Genomic DNA, 18,321 nt, shown 5'->3' on the forward strand with positions numbered 1-18,321 from the left:
CTAAGCTGTCTTTGCTACACGAACGCTTCCAAGCTGTCTTTGTTAAGTGATCTGTTTGGCGCTTTTTCGTTTTGACCAAACTCTGGCTTTTCATTAACTATGCAACTTAGGTGAACTATGACCTTACTTTCCTCAACTGTAAAATGGGAACAGTATCCCCTCCCCCAGTAGAAGGTCTGATAAAATCCTCATACATGTAAAGCACATAGTAGGTGCTCAATAAGAGTTAGCTCTCTTATCTTGCCTAGAGTATCTCGAAAGAAAGTATTTTAACATATTAGGGCAGTTGTATCATTTTGTCTCTGAATTTACTGGAGTCATTTGAATTCTGATATTGCAAGGAATGGTTATAGAAACTTATTTTCTTGAATATAACAGGTCCAGTGGTCTCTCCACATTCCAGTGGCCCAGTCTACATTACATTTGTTTTTTTCACACTCTAAGGTTGCCAAAGTTTACTTACATTGAATTATTTTACTGCCTTAGTTCCTGCTACAAACAAATACCAAGCTTCTCCTGCAGATTTGTGGCTCTCATTTTCTTCCAGACACTGTTCCTAAGTATCTAAGGTGTTTTCTACATAGAACTTTGCATCTCAAAGCAACTATTTCCACCCAGATAACTAAGAAATATTTCTGGAGAATATCATGGCCAGTAGAAAATTGTTGCTTTCAGTTTTGAAATGTGAGACTTTGCTAGCTTCATTTCAGTTCACTGTAGTATTGAGTATTTGAGGTGTGCTGCTCCTGTCTTTTCTTTTTGTCATGTGTTGCTGACTGATATATTGATAGGAAAAGTGTAAACACTACAATTTCCCCATTTCACCTGCAGCACTTGATAACTACTCTGGCCTAAATTATATCTCTGGGAAGTGTTTTGTGCAATCCTCTCCACAGCTGCCACATTTTGTCATGTGGCACTTGCTGCCTTGCTTTGGACTTTTAGAACCAAGTCCTTGGCAACACGTCCAATTCATCACATATGTGGAGGAAAGCTACTACTTCAATATACTTTGTTTGATACTTGTACCTGTTTTTCCTTTTTTAGTAATAATCCAAATGGCCTAGAATAGACTTTATTATCCTGGTGGTGCAATTTCTCTTTTAGTATTTGGTAAATGCATATTGCAAGATGGATGTCCTTTTCTTCAGATTTAGAAGTAGCAATTAGATGTCTTTCCCAGTGCTATGAAGTAGCTGAACTGGAGCTAGGTGCTTAGAAATCACCAGTTGCTATATTGTCCTTAACCTTATTACTAATCTCAAATTGATTATATAGATATTTTTATTTTTACCAAGGAATTAACTGCTTTTAAAGCTTTGCTCAAACTTTCATGTACATACAACAAGGATGAGCATCTTGTTAAAGTGCAGATTCTGATTCAGGAATTCTGGGATGGGGCCTGAGAACATACATTTCTTTTTTTTTTTTTTTTTTTGGGGGGGGGAGGAAGGCAGGAAGGAAGGGAAGAAGGACGGTAGGGAGGAAGGAAGGGATGAAGAAAGGAAGGAAGGAAGGGAGGAAGCGGGGAGGGAGGGAGGGAGGGAAGGAAGGGAAGAAAGGAAATCAAGCAATGAAAGAGACATTGCCGACCTGGATCTAGAGGTTTACAAGTTGATTTCTTTTTTTTTGAGAGAAGGAAAGAAAAAAAAAAATAAGTAAAGGAGAGGAAGAAAGAGGAAGAGAAAGAGGGAGAGTAAATGGAAATATTGCTTTATTTTGAAAAAAATTGGGTATTAATAATGGCCAATCAATGTTTCATTTAAACTAATGGGTAGGTGTGATGTGGTATTGACAAGAATGTATATTTTGTGTATTTGAAGTGGAGAGCTCTATAAATATTTATTAAGTTTACTTGTTCTGGATCTGAGTTCGAGTCCTTGATATCCTTATTAATTTTCTGTCTCATTGAGTCTAAGTCTCGTATCTGGGTGTTAGGATCGTTAGCTCTTGTTGTTGCATTGATCCTTTTACCACTATATCTTTGTTGCTTTACAATCTATTTTATCCGATACAAGAATTGCAACTCCTGCTTTTTATTTATTTATTATTTATTTTTGCTCTCCATTTGGTTGGTAAATCTTTCTCCATCCCTTTGTTTTGAGTCTTTGTGTATCCTTGCATGTGAAACAGGTCTGGATGTAACATGCCGTTGGGTTTTGGCTGTGTCTTTTGATTGGGAATTTAGTCAATTTAAATTTAGGGTTACTGCCATTTGATGTTGACTGGCTGTTTTATCCATGTGTTGGTGTAAATTCTTCTTTATGTTGGTGCTCTTTACTTTTTGGTGTATTTTTAGAAAGGCTAATACTGGTTGTTTCTTTCTGTGTGTAATGCTTCTTTCAGAAGCTCTTGTAAAGCAGGCCTGGTGGTAATAAAATCTCTGAGTTCTTGCTTGTTCATAAAAGATTTTATTTTTCCTTCAGTTGTGAAGCTTAGTTTGGCTGGATATGAAATTCTGGGCTGAAGGTTCTGTTCTTTGAGGATGTTGAATATTGGCCCCCACTCTCTTCTGGCCTGTAGAGTTTCTGCCGAGAGATCTGCTGTAAGTCTGATAGGCTTGCCTTTGTGGGTTATCCGACCTTTCTCTCTGGCTGCCCTTAGTATCCTCTCCTTCGTTTCAACCCTGGTGAATCTAACGATTATGTGCCTTGGGGTTGGTCTTCTTGAGGAATATCTTTGTGGTGTTCTCTGTATTACCTGGGGTTGAATGTTGACCTGCTTTGCTAGTTTAGGAAAATTTTCCTGAATAATATCCTGAAGGGTATTTTCCAGCTTGGATTCATTCTCTCCGTTGCATTCAGGTACACCTATCAAACGTAAATTTGGTCTTTTCACATAGTCCCACATTTCTTGGAGACTTTGCTCATTCCTTTTTATCCTTTTTTCTCTAATCTTTTCTTCACGTTTTATTTCATTAAGTTGGACTTTGACCTCTGATATCCCTTCTTCTGCTTGAACAATTCGAGTGTTTAAACCTGTGCATACTTCTCGGAGTTCCTGTATTGTATTCTTCAGTTCCATTAATTCACTCATACTCCTCTCTAAGTTGTCTATTCTCAGTAGGATTTCATCAAGCCTTTTGTCAAAGTTCCTAGTTTCTTTACGTTGGGCTACAACATGGTCTTTTAACTCACTGAAGTTTGTTATTATCCATTCCTTGAAGAGTGATTCTGTCATCAGGAGGCGCTCGTTCTCCATCAAGCCTTGTTCCATTGTTGATGTGGAACTGTGATCATCTTTAGAGGGAGAGGCGTTCTGACTTTGAGTATTCTCAGCTTTTTTACGCTGGTTTCTTCCCGTCATTGTAAATTTATCCTCCTGTTGTCTTTGAAATTACCAACTTTCAGATTAGGTCTCTTGAGTGGACGTCCAGGTTGTTAGTTCCCAGGGCCAGAGCAGCGGCGTTAAAACTGATGGTGCTTTTCCGCCCAGGATTCTCCTGTCGGGCTTCCTTCTTGTTTCCGTAGTAGGCGACTCTGCCTTCCCGGGGCTCCAAACCTCGGTCAGAAGGGGAACCCGTCCCGTTTACTCTGCTCCGAGAGCTGCCGCGCCGAGGTGCCGGTGGAACTGCTGCGCCGACCACGAGAGTCGCGCTGGCGACCCCTGTGTTTCCACCACTGGGGGATCTTCTGCTCCGTGAGCGACCAGACTTTGTCTGAAAGTGTGGCGTCCTCTAGTTCTCCGCGCCTTCCCTGAGAGCTGCAATCCCGGGATGTTAGCGATCGGCCATCTTGGATCGTTCCTAGAGAACATACATTTCTAACAAGCTCCCCACTGATGCCAATGCTGCTGATCTGGGGACCATAAGTCATGAGGTTCTAAAGAATAGTTGTTACTACATCTGAAAGTCATGCTTACTAGGTCATAATTAGACTACCTTATTTTATTTGCTTGTTGCTTAAATTATAATAGAGAGTGATGAAATCTTAAACATAGGAGGGTTGTAGACAGTCGTGACCTGGTAAATCATCCAGCTCTTCTGGAAAAAATAAAATGTATGTATGTACATACACAATTGACATAAATCTTAGTGACATAAAGAATGTGTAGCACGCAGTTTACAAATAATAATAAACTCTCTAATACTTGTTATTATAAATTCTATATGGCCAGCTGAGTCTCACAGAATGCTTTTGTTGTTGTTTGAAGAACTCTTCTATCCATAGGCCAATCTATGTTGTAGTTGATTAAGGGACACAGTTCCCATATACAGATATTTTCTTTTATTAGCATAATCAATAAGAGAAAAGCAAAACAGCAAAGACATACATCAGAACTCTACTCATTCATCAGTGATATGAATGACTTCCTTTTTATCATCCTGCTGAACGGAATGATAATGTTTAATACTAAAAGAATATTTTTCAAGTATTACACTATTCATAGTGTAATACCTACACATATAGCACACTTCTAAGTTTAAAAATTTAGTGTCTTAGATCTAGAACAATAAACCAAGTGCTTTATTGTTGCTTGGTAGTAACAATAAATTGATTGGTAGTGGCTGCTGATTTCTGTGGTGTAAATACTCCCACCGTGTCCAATTTCAAGCTACTGATGTGGCTGAGAACAGAGTTAAGATGATGCAGTATGACATCATTATATTGTACGTTCCCCATATAGATAAAATGGGTATAAATAGCCTCAAAATATAGATAATAGTAAATATAGAGAAATAACTAGAAATTGATGTGTTTTGGGTACTAATCTTTGTTTTTAGTATGATTTATTTAATTGTAAGTTTACATAATTTAATTTTTAATACTGGCACTAATGGGCTTGCAAAATTCCCACAAATTTAACAAATGGCTCTGTGGGCTAGTAGGGGCTGGCTTCTGCACACCACTGGATGTAGATCATATGGTACAGTGATTCCCAACCTTGCTTTACACTGGAATACCTCAAAGAACTTACAGCCTACAATTTTAGTAGATCCAAGTTAGTGCCCAAGAATATGAACTAAAAAAGTTTTTATTGAATTATATCTTTTAAAAAATAAGCAAATTATAATTATAGAACAAAAAGTTTTCCTAAATTGAACAAACTCACATAACCAGCATCTAAATACAAAAACAGAACATTACCAGTACCCAGAAGCCCTTCTCATGCTCCTGTCGAGCCACTACCCAATCAATGTAACCCTTATCTTGACTTCTAATACCATAGATTAATTTTGCCTGCTTTTGGACTTGATATAAATGAAATCATACCCTATGTACTCTTTTGTGCCTGGTTTCAATATTATGTTTGTGAGATTCATTCATAATGTATGTAGCAGTTCATTCCTTTTTAGTAGTGTATAATATTTCATTATATAAATAGCCTCAATTTATTAGTTTTTATTCATTCTACTATTGATGGGTTGTTTCCAGTTGTTGGCTGTTTTGCATAGTGCTGCCAAGAACATTCTTGTACAGTTAACAGTATGCAAAACAAAACAAATCCCCCAGTGATTCTAATGAGCAGCCAATCTCAACTGCCTTCTCTACATTTTGCCCTCCTATTTCTCATATAGCATGCCCAAGGCCATTGATCCTTTCACGTGAATGTACTTTTAATACCATAAGCCATGAAGCCCATGTGCTTCCATTCATTAGAGTGTGTTCTCCTGGCTCTTTACAATACAAGCTCACCAGCTTTCCCTTTCCTCAAGATATCTGCATTTGTTCTCTCTAAATAGGGATGAGATTTGGCCTCACTTCAGTAAGCATGGGAGAATAATAGATACTGTGGACATGGAGCCAAAGACTGTATTTGGCAGCTGATCATTAAGGCTCCTGGAAAGAGGCTTCAAGTAAGGAAACTTGTTTCCCTTTGTTTGTATCAAACAAAAGTCAACAACAAACCCTTAGATCAGATTCTAATATTCTTTAAACTCTATTTATTTGATGTAAACCAAGGACTCTATTCTGCCATGACTACTGAAATCTCTCAAAGTCTCATGACTTGATCTGGAAAGATTAGAGAATGTTTCCCATGATCTTGTTCCTACACCTAGCATTCAGCTGGTGTATCCTCGTTTCATTGTTCTAGGCTGAAGGGCTGTGTCGTTTTTGTGGTTGGGCCTGTTGAGGTATTAGTTCCTTTGAGATAAGTAAAGAGAGCTGAATAACCAGAACGTCCAAGATGATATGTTGATGAGTGGGACTTCTGCTCAGGATTGAAAAGAACATTCCAGGAGCAGCAAGACTGTTCCCTACCAGGTGAAAAGCACTTCACATAAAGTTCTTAAGGTATACAGAGAGAAGGTCAACAGTAGATGTTAATTTTACATAATGAAGGAAGAATATTTTCTCACACAAGGAGGTATTTTGTTCCCTGATTTTCCTATCCCTTGACCTCTTTTTTGTAAACTTTTTTATTTCACAAAGAACACGTCTTCACTATACAAGAGATAGAATATATAGATAAGAAAAATTGAAAAAAAATGAATTATTATCCTATCCTATAAAATATGTTGGCATTAGTATTTTAGTATATTTCTAGCTCAATCTTTTTGTGTGTATGTAGGCACATAATTTTTTTTTTAATTTTACTTTAAGTTCTGGGGTACATGTGCAGATCTTGCAGGATTGTTACATAGGTAGATACACGCCATGGTGGTTTGCTACCTCCATTTCCCCATCACCTACATTAGGTATTTCTCCTAATGTTATCCCTCTCTAATTTCCCCACTCCCTGCTATCGCTCCCCTAGCCCCCCACACCCCAGTAGACTCCAGTATGTGATGTTCCCCTCCCTGTGTCCATGTGTTCTCATTGTTCAACATCCACTTATGAGTGGAACATGTCGTGTTTGGTTTTCTGTTCTTGTATCAGTTTGCTGAGAAAGATGGTTTCCAGATTCATCCGTGTCTCCGCAAAGGACATGAACTCATTCTTTTTTATGGCTGCATAATATTCCATGGTGTATATGTAGGCAGATAATTTTTAAGAAATAGTGTCATTCTGTAAATATTGTAATCTTTTTAATTTAAAGATTTATCATGAACATCTTAATATAACAATAAGTATACTCCTATAACACATTTTTAATGGATACATTTTTAATGCATAACGGGGAACTTAGTTTTTCTTTAACCCATCTCCTGTGTTTGGACTTCTAAAGTTATTTTCAGTATTTTGTTTCCACAAATAATGATATGATGAACATTCTTTAAAGAAAATCTTTTTCTATACATTTATTATTTTTCAAGAATAAAACCTTATAATTGGATGAACGTTATGGCATTTTAAAATCTTTTGACTTAAAATTTCTAGTTGCGCTCCAGACTGGTATCATTTTCCACTTCCACAAACAGTGCTTCATCCTGCTTTTTAAAATTGTACAATTTTTCATGTAATAATTTCTATCTAAAGGTCTAAGGTATGTCCTGAAAAATACTTGCTAGAAACCATTCTTTGTTATTAGCCAACAACTTCAAATAAAATAAGAAATCTTAAGAAGTCTGGTTAATTTTCCACCAGCACTTTTGCATTTACGGTCTAATGTTGCTGCAAAAACCTAAAACAAGTTTCGTTTGACTGAATTAAAGCATAGCCTAGTCCTAACAAGCATATGATAGTCTCATGAATGTTTACATACGGTAGCTTGATTGTCATTGTATCTGAAGATTTCACAGCAGGTGGTCATGCTGCTGCTTCAGAAGCTAACCTGGTGACATCTTTAGAGAATGCTTTCAATGAGTAACTTGAAAGTGCTCCACTACAGAGCACTGTGGAGACTTTTCTTTGTGAGCATAGGTTTTTAAACACCCATAGTCTACAGCCTTAATATTAGCTTTCTCAAAAAAGCATGTAGGACTTTGCCATTTCTAAAGACTTGACCAATATTTTGATTATTAATTCTTGACAAAGCTTCCCTATCCAGCCCTTAAGCCCCACCCACATGAGGACAATAGAGCCTCTGAAATCAATGTGTAGAGTTTCTTGTTTCTTTCTTTTTCTTTCTTTCCTTCCTTCTTTCCTTATTCCCTTCCTTCTTCTCTTCCCTTCCCTTCCTTCCTTTCTTTTTTCTTTCTTCTTTTACTTTAAGAAAGCACTGAAGTATACCACATTGACAAATGTATACAGATCACAAATGTACAACTTGATGACTTTTTGCAAACTGAACATACCTATGTAACTGGCATCTAGATCAAGAACCAGGACACCACCAGTGCCCTACTTCTCTTGACCACCCCACTCCATCCTCAGTGTGTTTGAAACACCTCATATTTTATGTCCAGGGTAAGTACATCATTTACTGAATTCTATGTTTACCTGAACCATTACTTTATAAGAGCTAGCTACTGTTAGCTTCCATCAAGATGTCTCTCGTCACTGAAAATGCGTAGAAGTCTGCCTTTCCAAGTAAACATTACAATGTTAAATTTGGGCACTGAATGTGCATCAATATTTATGTGTTTATGATTTCCAGGTACACAATACATACATGACATGCATACCAACAAATTTGGAACTACTTTCTTCTTAATGAACATAAAGCTGAATTATGCTCTATTGCTCTAAGCTTAGGATATCTTTAACTACAACTGATTGCCACAGAGCATTTCACATGCCCCATTTCCAATTTTTTAAAAATTGTTTATTTTAGTTACCATAAGTATTCCCTTTGAATGCTCGAGATTTAAAAGCCAAGAATTTTTCATCTTCTGTTGGAGTTAGAATTGTATGCCTTTGTCCTGAATATCCACAAGTGTTTTTATATGGTTCAATTTCTGTGTCTGACATTCAGAAAAACATCATTTTGATTCCTGTGGGGTTTTTTTTATGTGAGAGCTTGAGCCAGAGAAAGAAACAGGTTTAACAGGATATCTGTGCTTTATATATACATATGGTTTTGAAAAATAATTTGTGTGTTATCAAAAATCATGTATTATTCTTGGGTCGTATAAGTATACTCAATAGAAGTAACAATCAAGGGTTATGCTTATATACCCATTAGTTTTTTAAAAAGCTAAAATATATCTTTCTCATTATAAAAGTAATATGTCTAAGAATATTATTCAGTCATAAAAAGTAATGGAGTACTGAAAGGCACTATAATATGGATAAAATTGAAAATACTATACTAAGTGAAAGAAGACAGACACAATAGGCCACATATTGCATAATTCCATTTATATGAAGTGTCCAGAATGGGAAAATCTGTAAAGACAGAAAGTAAATTCGTGTTTGCCAGAGCTGGAGAGAAGGAGAGTAGAGAATGACTGCTAGTGGGTACAAGATTTCTTTCGAGGATAATGAAAATATTCTGGAATTAGCAGGAATGGTTACACAACCTTGTGAATATCATAAACACCACTGAATTGTATACTTTAATAGAATGAGTTGTATAGCATGTGGATTTTATCTCCCATTTTTTTAAAAAGTAAGATGTGCATTTTAGAAAATTAGGAATGCATTTAGAAAATGGCAGGAATAAGTTAGAGCCTTATTTTCCAGCGACAGTTACTACTGCTTTCTAGTGTATTTCCTTCCAGTTTGTTTTGTTTTTCATGTATTGTTGTTGCAGAGGGAAGACATAGATGTTGCTTCCTGTTACATGACAGAGATACAGTTACTAAATTTTAAATAGTCACATATTAAAACCAACCCAACCCTCTTGAAAGAGGGTAGGTCCCAAGAAAGATTTGTTTATTTGTCCGAGGGGAATAATGGATGGGAATGCAAATACAGCAAGAAGAGAATGATGGCTAGCCCTGTAAGAAGGGATGATGAAGAAGAACCTGAAGGGAAAAGATCCTAGGTCCTGAGAGGCAGAATGGCAGTTTGAGCAGTTGCCATGAAAGGGGGGACGCCAGAGGGAAACATTTCCAAGCTTAGGAGGTTCACTGTAAGATGCATAATAGGTTAGGTAAGCCACACCTCTTACTTCATAAGCAGCTACATGGTTCACGGCTTTCTAAGAAAAGTCAGTTTCTGCTTCTGTCTGCTGTGTCACTGTGCTAAGACAGTGCTTCGTGTGAGTGCGTGAGGCCCAATTTTATTTGGGTTACACATACTTATTTACTGTTGTTTTAGTTGAATGCATTTCACATTACTATTCCATAGTTTCCCCTCAATATCAGCATTTCTCTGGATTATTGCAAATGCATCATAAACATGACTTCCATGACAATCTTAATAGGCAAGACTTACTGATGTTCTCTTGATGCCAAGCACAGAGATTAAGTATTTTACAAACATTATCTAGTATAATTTTCACAACAACCCATGGAAGGAAACAATTACCCCAGTTTATAGATAAGAACATAGAGGCTCTGACAGGTGAAATTGCCTAAAATCACTTAGCAAGTATTTTATTAATTCCGTCACTTGTCATAGGTTGTTTTCATTGTTTTCTTAAAGATGTGGTAAATATATTTGCTTTTAAAACATTTCCCATTTATAAAATTATTACCTTAGATGAATATATCAGAAAGTATTTTCTAAATTTCCAAGGGTTAAGATTTTTTTGTTGTTCATGTTGTAGAGCTTTTCCTTTCAATTGTTTCCTTTATTTTTTGTGGCCTGAGAATTTAATTGAAAACAATTTACACTTTGGGGGATTTGGAGCCTTATGGTCAGCTTTTTAAATGTGCCAAGAACACTTGAAAGAAAGCTGTCTTTTTACAGGTTTAAAAAATGTGGGATATCTGTTCATTTCACCTTAGTATTTGTTATTCAGATCCTCCATGTGCTGTTTATTTTCACTTTCATAATCTGGCATTGATTTATTCTGATTTTTGTCCCAGGTATTTGTTATTGTTGTGAATTTCTCCTTATACTTAAAATGGTTTATTCAATTTATTGTATGCCTTTTGGTCTGTGAAGCTTCATGTTACTTCTATTACGAATTGGCCTTTTTAACCTTCTAGATCATCTTTGGCAGATAATTTTCCTATACAATTTTGTGACCAAATTCAAAATAACTATGCAAGATGATCTTACATTTTTGACTGGTTTTGGCTTCCATAGCTCTTTAAAGCTTCGATGCTTTTTGTTTGTTTTTAGTATTCAATTTTCAATTATCTCTCGGTGTTTTGACTAGTATTTTTGAGCAGTTTTCTCCAGGGAACTTGGGTTTTTGACCTAGTCTTTGATATTTAAAGCAGCTTTATGTTGCTCTCACATAATATTATATGTCCCTTCTCTTTCAACAATCTGTTTTTTTATTTTTAATTTTTAATTATTATGGATGCATATTAGTTGTACATATTTTATGGGGTACATGTGATATTTTGCTACAAACATACAATGTGTAATAATCACATCAGGGTAATTGGGTGATATGATTTGGCTCTGTGTCCCTACCCAAATCTCATATCGAATTGTCATCCCTACTTGTTGAAGGAGAGGCCTGGTGGGAGGTGATTGAATCATGGGGCAGACTTCCCCCTTGCTGTTCTCATGATGGTGTTCTCACAAGACCTGTTTGTTTTAAAAGTGTGTAGCACTTACCCCTTCTCTCTCTCTCTCCTGCTGCCATGTGAAGACATGCTTGCTTCCCCTTCAACCTCCACCATGATTATAAGTTTCCTGAGGCCTCCCCAGCCATGCTTCCTGTACTGCCTGTAGAACTGTGAGTCAGTTAAACCTCTTTTCTTTACAAATTACCCATTCTCAATTCTTTATAGCAATGTGAGAACAGACTAATATATTGGGGTATTCATAACCTCAAGCATTTATAATTTTTTTATGTTAGAAACATTCCAATTTCACTCTTAGTTATTTTAAAACATACAATAAATTATTGTTAATTTACTGTAGGTGCCCTATTGTGCTACCAAACATTAGATCTTACTCCTGTGTAACTGTATTTTTGTGCCCACTAACCATCCCCTTTCTGCCTCCCTCCCCACCAACCTTTCCAGCCTCTGTTAACCATCATTCTATTCTATTATCTATCTCCACAAGCTCAAATTATTTTTAGTTTCCACATATGAGTGAGAACATGAAATATTTATCTTTCTGTGGCTGGTTTATTTCATTTAACATAACATCCTCCGGTTCCATCCATGTTATTTCAAACAACAGGATTTACTGCAGCCTCTGTCTCCCAGGTTCAGGCGATTCTCCTTCCTAAGTCTCCCATATAGCTGGAATTACAGGCATGTGTCACTCTACCTGGCTGATTTTTGTAATTTTTTGGTAGAGACAGGGGACAGGGTTTTACCACGTTGGTCCCGCTGGTCTTGAGCTCCTGACCTGAAGTGATCCGCCCACCTCAGCCCCACAAAATGCTGGGATTACAGGTGTGAGCCACCACACCCAGCCATGTCCTGACCATTTATTTGATGGGAGACTTTTTATTACTGCTTCTTCTATCTTGTTACTTGTTATTGGCCTATTCGGGTTTTGTATTTCTTCATGACTCAATCTTGGTAAGTTGCATGTGTCTAGGAATTTGTCCATTTCTACTAGGTTTTACAGTTCATGGGCATATAGTTATACATAATGGTCTCTAATGATTCTTCGAATTTCTACAGTATCAGTTGTAACATCTCTTTTTTATATCTGATTTTATTTATTTGGATCTTCTTTTTTTTTTTCTTAGTCTGGCTAAAGGTCTGTCCATTTTATTTATCTTTTCAAATAATCAACTTTTCCTTTTGTTGATCTTTTCTATTTTTTATCTCAATTTCATTTTATTTCTGCTCTGATCTTTATGAATTCTTCTAATTTTGGGTTTAGTTTGCTCTTACTTTTCTAGTTCTTTAAGATATATTATAAGGTTGATTATTTGAGGCTTTTCTACTTTTTTGATGTAGGCATTTATTGCAATAAACTTTCCTCTGAGTACTGTTTGTGCAGTATCCCATAGGTTTTAGAATGTTGTATATGCAATTTCATTTATTTCAATAAGTTTTTAAATTTTTTTTTAATTTGTTCATTGACTCAATGGTCATTCGGTAGCATATTAGTTTTTCTTGCATTGCTATAAAGAAATACCTGAGACTGGGTAATTTATAAAGAAAAGAGATTTAATTGGCTCATGGTTTTGCAGTCTTTACATGAAGCATTTGGTGCTGGCATCTCCTCAGCTTCTGGGGAGGCCTCAGGAAGCTTATAATCATGGTGGAAGGTGAGAGGAGAGCAGGACTGCCACATGGCCAGAGCAGGAGCGAGAGAGAGTACGGGGTGAGGGAGGAGCCACACACCTTTAAATGACCAGATCTTGTCTGAACTCAGAGCAATAGTTCACTTATCACCAAGAAGATGGCTCAAGCCATTCATGAGTGATCTACCCCCATAATCTAAACACTTCCCACCAAACCCCAACTCGAACATTGGGAATTACAATTTAATATGAGATTGGGTCAGGAACAAATACCCAAACTGTGTCAAAGAGCATATTGTTTAATTTCCATATGTTCATATAGTTTCCAAAGTTTCTCTTGTTATTGATTTCTAGTTTTATTCCATTATGGTCAGAAAAGATACTGAATATGATTTTTAAAATAATTTTTGAGACTTGTTTTGTGGCCTAACATAGGGCCTATCCTTGGGAATGTTTCATGTGCAACTGTTGAAATGTTCTGTAAATGTTTGTTAGGTCCATGTGGTCTATGGTGCAGATTAAGTCTGATGTTTCTTTCTTGATTTTCTGTCTAGATGCTCTTTCCAATGCTGAAAATGAAGTATTGAAGTCCCTGGCTGTTACTATATCAGGGTCTCTCTCTCTTTAGCTCTAACAACATTTGCCTTATATATCTGGGTATTCCAGTGTTATATACATATATATTAACAATGGCTATATCCTCTTGCTTAGCTGACCCCTTTATCATTTTATAATGACCTTGTCTCTTTTTACAGTCTTTATCTTGAAATCTATTTTATCTGAGATAGATATAACTAATTCTGCTCTTTTTTGTGGGGGGTCCTATTTGCATGGATACCTTTTTCCATCTTTAAGGCTTTGTATGTGTCTTTAAAATCATCTTCAAATAATGTCTTGGTGAAATTTGTAGTCATTCATATCATTATTTATGGAGAGAGTCTGTGTCCATTTTGAAGATATTTTGATAAGATTTAATGGGATTCTTATACAATTTGTTTGTCGTTGATATGTAAACATTTTACTGAAAAAAATACATAGCTTTGGAGTCTTCCTTCGTTTTTCTCCTCCTTCTCCTTCTCCTCCTTGATTTTCCCTGCTCCTTCCTCTTTTGTGTAATGGGAACATTTTGTTCTTTTAAATCACACTTTGCTCCTTAGCTCTTCAGGAACACATACTATTAGTCTGTTTTCACGAGGCTGTCAAAGACATATCCAAGACTGGGTAATTTATAGAGAAAAAGAGATTTAATGGACTCACGTCCCACATGACTGAGGAGGCCTCACAATCATGGTGGAAGATGAAAGGCAGACAAGAAAAAAAATGAGATCCAAGTGAAAGCAGAAACCCCTTATAAAAACATGAGATCTCGTGAGACTTACTCACTATCCTGAGAACACTGTGGGGTAGATGGCCCATGATTCAATTATCTCCCACTGGGTTCCTCCCACAGCACGTGGCAACGAGCTGAGATTTGGGTGGAAACACAACCAAACCATATCAAAGAGCATTCAGGAGATTGCATTTTGACCATCTCTTTATTGTCTTCCATCAATCATCAGTAAAGACAGAGAAAGATTGTCTTTACTTCCGTGTTTAGAGAGAACGTCTTATGCTTGACCTGTAGCTCACTAATTAATTTTTACTACATTTTCAAGTCTACTGTGTACTGTTGCCAGTACAGCTTTCAATTTGGTGACCTTGTATTTCATTTATACATGGTCTTTCTTTATCTTGTCCTATTATCCACTTATAATTTCATCTGCTATTAGTTTATAAATTAGTTTATAAAATGTACGTTATCTTCATTTACATGATTAAGCACATGAATCAGATTTTTAAAGTTTTTCTTCTGCCATTTTATATAGCATGTTTATCTAAGTGGAGCACCTTTCTTCTGTGCCTTTAGGTAATTGCTTGTACGTGTCTATGCTTCAATGTTTTTAATAGATCATATATTGAATGGTCTCTGTTTACACTATCCATACACAAAAGGATTCACAAAGGCCGAGAAGTGAAGTATATTCCAAATGCTTGGATAACCATAGGGTCTGTCAAAGATCAAGGTAGGACTCTATGATAGCATTCAAGGAAATCACCCAGTTTCAGAGTGGACAAGCAAAGCTACTCGGTATAATGTGAGTTGAGAAAACCTTTGAGGGCGAATTAAGGACAACAGTAAGGAATTCGACCATGGAAGTTATACTAATGTTCAGTCTTAAAAGGCAGCACCCCCTCACCTGACTCCCTCTTGCATTAACCCCACGAGATCAATCAGTTCTGTCGTAGGGTCAACACTGAAAGGGCCTGGTTGAGTGGGCTGGAGGAAGCAAAAGCTGAACAGAGAGCCCTTTCCATACTTCGTTCTCTCTACCTTGTCCATCCTCAGCAAGGGACAGTCAGCAGTGTTACTCTGTACTGATAGCAGCAGGCTGTTTTCCTCTTGGAGCCTCTGGGAAACCTACCTTTTCCAACCCTTCTTTTTTCCCCCTTGTCCCAAGTCAGGCTGACTGTCACTACTCCAGATTATGGGCATCTGTGGTGAAGAACATCGGCTTACTTCCTGGGCCGGTTCTTTTCCTTGTGGATATGGCAGTCTGCTGGTCATCAGTGACTTTATCACTTGGCTCCACAGAAGTGAATTTGGCAGAAATCCTTCCATTTTCTGGTATGTGGTTACTTTTTACCCCTAGCTTCTGGTAGTGTTATAGAGTCTGCTATCTGTCCAGACTAAGGCTACTTCCAGTGAGGTTATGGTAGGGGAGGGTTCAAGGCACCAGTGCCTTCATTGCCATCTTGCCTGGAAGTCCAGCTAATTGCATTTTGTGATGTGGCTCTTTTGGGCATAGACTGAACTCATTTATTCAAGACCCACTTTCATATTAGTTATAAGTCATTATTCATATGTAGTGGGTCATTTGCCTCCTTTTCCCTTTCTTTTCCAGCCAAGTAGTGACTCACCAAAAAGAGTTGAGAATTCCTTGAATTAGGATGTGTAAGTCTAAAAGTTGATGAGAACTTTATGAGACCCTTATGTGTAAATATTACTAAAATTTATACATCGGCTCTAGAAACTAGAACAAAAAAAAATGAGCAGTCATTTGTTTTTCTAAATGCAATCCAGTCCTAAATCTTATGAGAACTTGATAAGCCCTTCCTGCCTGCACATATTGGGTCTCTCTTCCCCACCACCACCTTCCCCTTTGGTGGAAGGGTGTGGTCCTTGGTGGTTCCCATGGTTACTGATGCACCTCCTGCTAGGGAGCAATGTTTGGTGCAATGCCATCTGTCAAACACTGCTCTTGTGATGGGCCACAAAGATGTCCCTCATGGTGTTCCTCTCACTAACTGCAGGCTTAGCCACACACTGCTGCCTTCGAGGTCACAGGGCTTAATGATGAGTCACCAGAGATAGCCACATGCAAGTTCTCTGCTAGCCCCAGGTGGAAGGTTTTCTAAGAAAGGTGGAATGGCTGTATTTTTATATTCAATTCAGCAAACATTTTTTGAAAGCTGCCTATGGGCCAGGCACTGTGACAAGATTTGAGGATTTAAAGATGAATAACAATTTCTGTTGCCAAAAATTTATAATCTCAGTGGGGTAGAAGTGGAATGCATATAAACATAATAATCAACATTACAAATCAGAATTTGATAAACCCCCTTGGAGACAGTGAAAAGGATGGATGTTTGAAATGTGTCTTCTTCCAAAATGTAACTTGAATCTGTAATTGGCTACATCTGTGCTGATTCTGCCCTGTCAGAGGTACCACCCTTTCTCTCCTGGAGAACTTACGGTTTCCTCACAGTTTCTTCTGCCACTGCATTCCTGCCCCCAAGACATGTTCTTTGTACATACAGCAGTCTCAGTGATATTGATGATTCCTTTAAAAAGCAAATCAGGGCTGGGCACAGTGGCTCACCCCTGTAATCCCAACACTTTTGAGGGTTGAGGCAGGAGGATCACGTGAGGTCAGGAGTTCAAGACCAGCCTGGCCAACATGGTGAAACTCCATATCTACAAAAATAGAAAAATTTTCCAGGCATGATGGTGGGTGCCTTAATCCCAGCTACTCAGGAGGCTGTGGCAGAAGAATTGCTTGAACCCAGGAGGCAGAGGTTGCAGAGAGCTATCGCATGATTATACTCCAGCCTGGGTGACAGAGCAAGACTCTTTCTCAAAAACAAACTAAAAAAGCAAATCAGGCCTGTAATCCCAGCACTTTGGGAGGCCAAGGTGGGAGGATTGCTTGAGCTCAGGAGTTCAAGACCATCCTGGATAACATACTAAGACCCCCACCTCTACAAAAATTACAAAAAATTAGCCGGGCCTGGTGGTACATATCTGTAGTTCCAGCTACTCAGGGGCTGAAGTGAGAAGATGGCTTGAACCCAGGAGGCAGAGGTGGGGGTTGCAGTGAGCTGAGATTGTGTCACTGCACTCCAGCCTGGGAGACAGAGCAAGCCTTGACTCAAAAACAAAAAATAAAAAAACTTAAAAAAAAGCAAATCAGAACCTGTCACACTTCTGCTTAAACACTTCATTGGCTTCATTTAGAATAAGATCCAAACTCCTGACTGTGGCCTAAAAGGCTGAGTATGATCTATCCCCACCTACCTTTCTAGCCTTCCCGCTTCCCCACTCCTCTTCCTCAGGCTCTCCAGGCCTGTTTCTGCTCCCATCTCTGGACTGGCCTCTTCTCATTCTCCAGATGGCAGGAATGGGGCCTCTTCACACTGGGCACCCAGTGTGCCCTCTATGCTTGCCATCCATTATTTCTTCTCAACATCCTTTGGTTTTTATCCAACGAACCCCTCAAATTTGCGAGGATGTATTTGTCTACCTGTTTAGTTGTCTCTTTCCACCTGACTGTGAACCACCCCTGGCTTGCTTTTCACTGTACTCTTTTAGGTGTGGTACTCAGCATATAATTTTTAAACTAAGATTGCCTTAGTCCCACAGGTGGAGAACAATTTCAGCAGATAAGTTAAGGCCATGCAAAAAGGGCATTTGAGCAGAAATAATGACATAGGCAAAATGGCAAAGGAGAGGTTCCCTGGTGTATTTGTAGAAGAAAGTAGACCCGTGTGTCTGTACCTAGCACACAGTTCACTTATGGTGGTTTTGAAATCTGCCCTGGAATTTTCATGCATCTTTTAAATTTTTGACTTATTTTTTTCAAAAAATAAATTAAGTTTTCTTTCTCTTTTTTTTCTCAATGAGGGCAGTGTTCATTAAGAACAGTACATAAGGTAGAAGAGAAGGTTAGTTTCTAA

The 18,321-nt window shown here is 37.8% G+C and overlaps 1 protein-coding gene across 28 annotated transcripts in view; it reads left to right on the forward strand.

The window, feature by feature from the left end:
- RHOBTB1 (Rho related BTB domain containing 1) overlaps positions 1 to 18,321 on the forward strand; it is a 134,334-nt gene that overhangs the window by 62,925 nt on the left and 53,088 nt on the right. For 6 of the 28 annotated variants that reach the window (XM_078345867.1, XM_035268300.3, XM_078345876.1 and 3 more), the window contains one exon: positions 8,139 to 8,231. The exons of the other annotated variants lie outside the window; for them this stretch is intronic. The gene's annotated coding sequence lies outside the window, so the exon portion shown is untranslated. The remainder of the gene's footprint in view (positions 1 to 8,138; positions 8,232 to 18,321) is intronic. 28 annotated transcript variants of the gene reach the window in all.

Source organism: Callithrix jacchus, chromosome 12 (genome assembly GCF_049354715.1).
Source record: "Callithrix jacchus isolate 240 chromosome 12, calJac240_pri, whole genome shotgun sequence".
In the NCBI taxonomy this organism is placed as follows: Eukaryota; Metazoa; Chordata; class Mammalia; order Primates; family Cebidae; genus Callithrix; species Callithrix jacchus.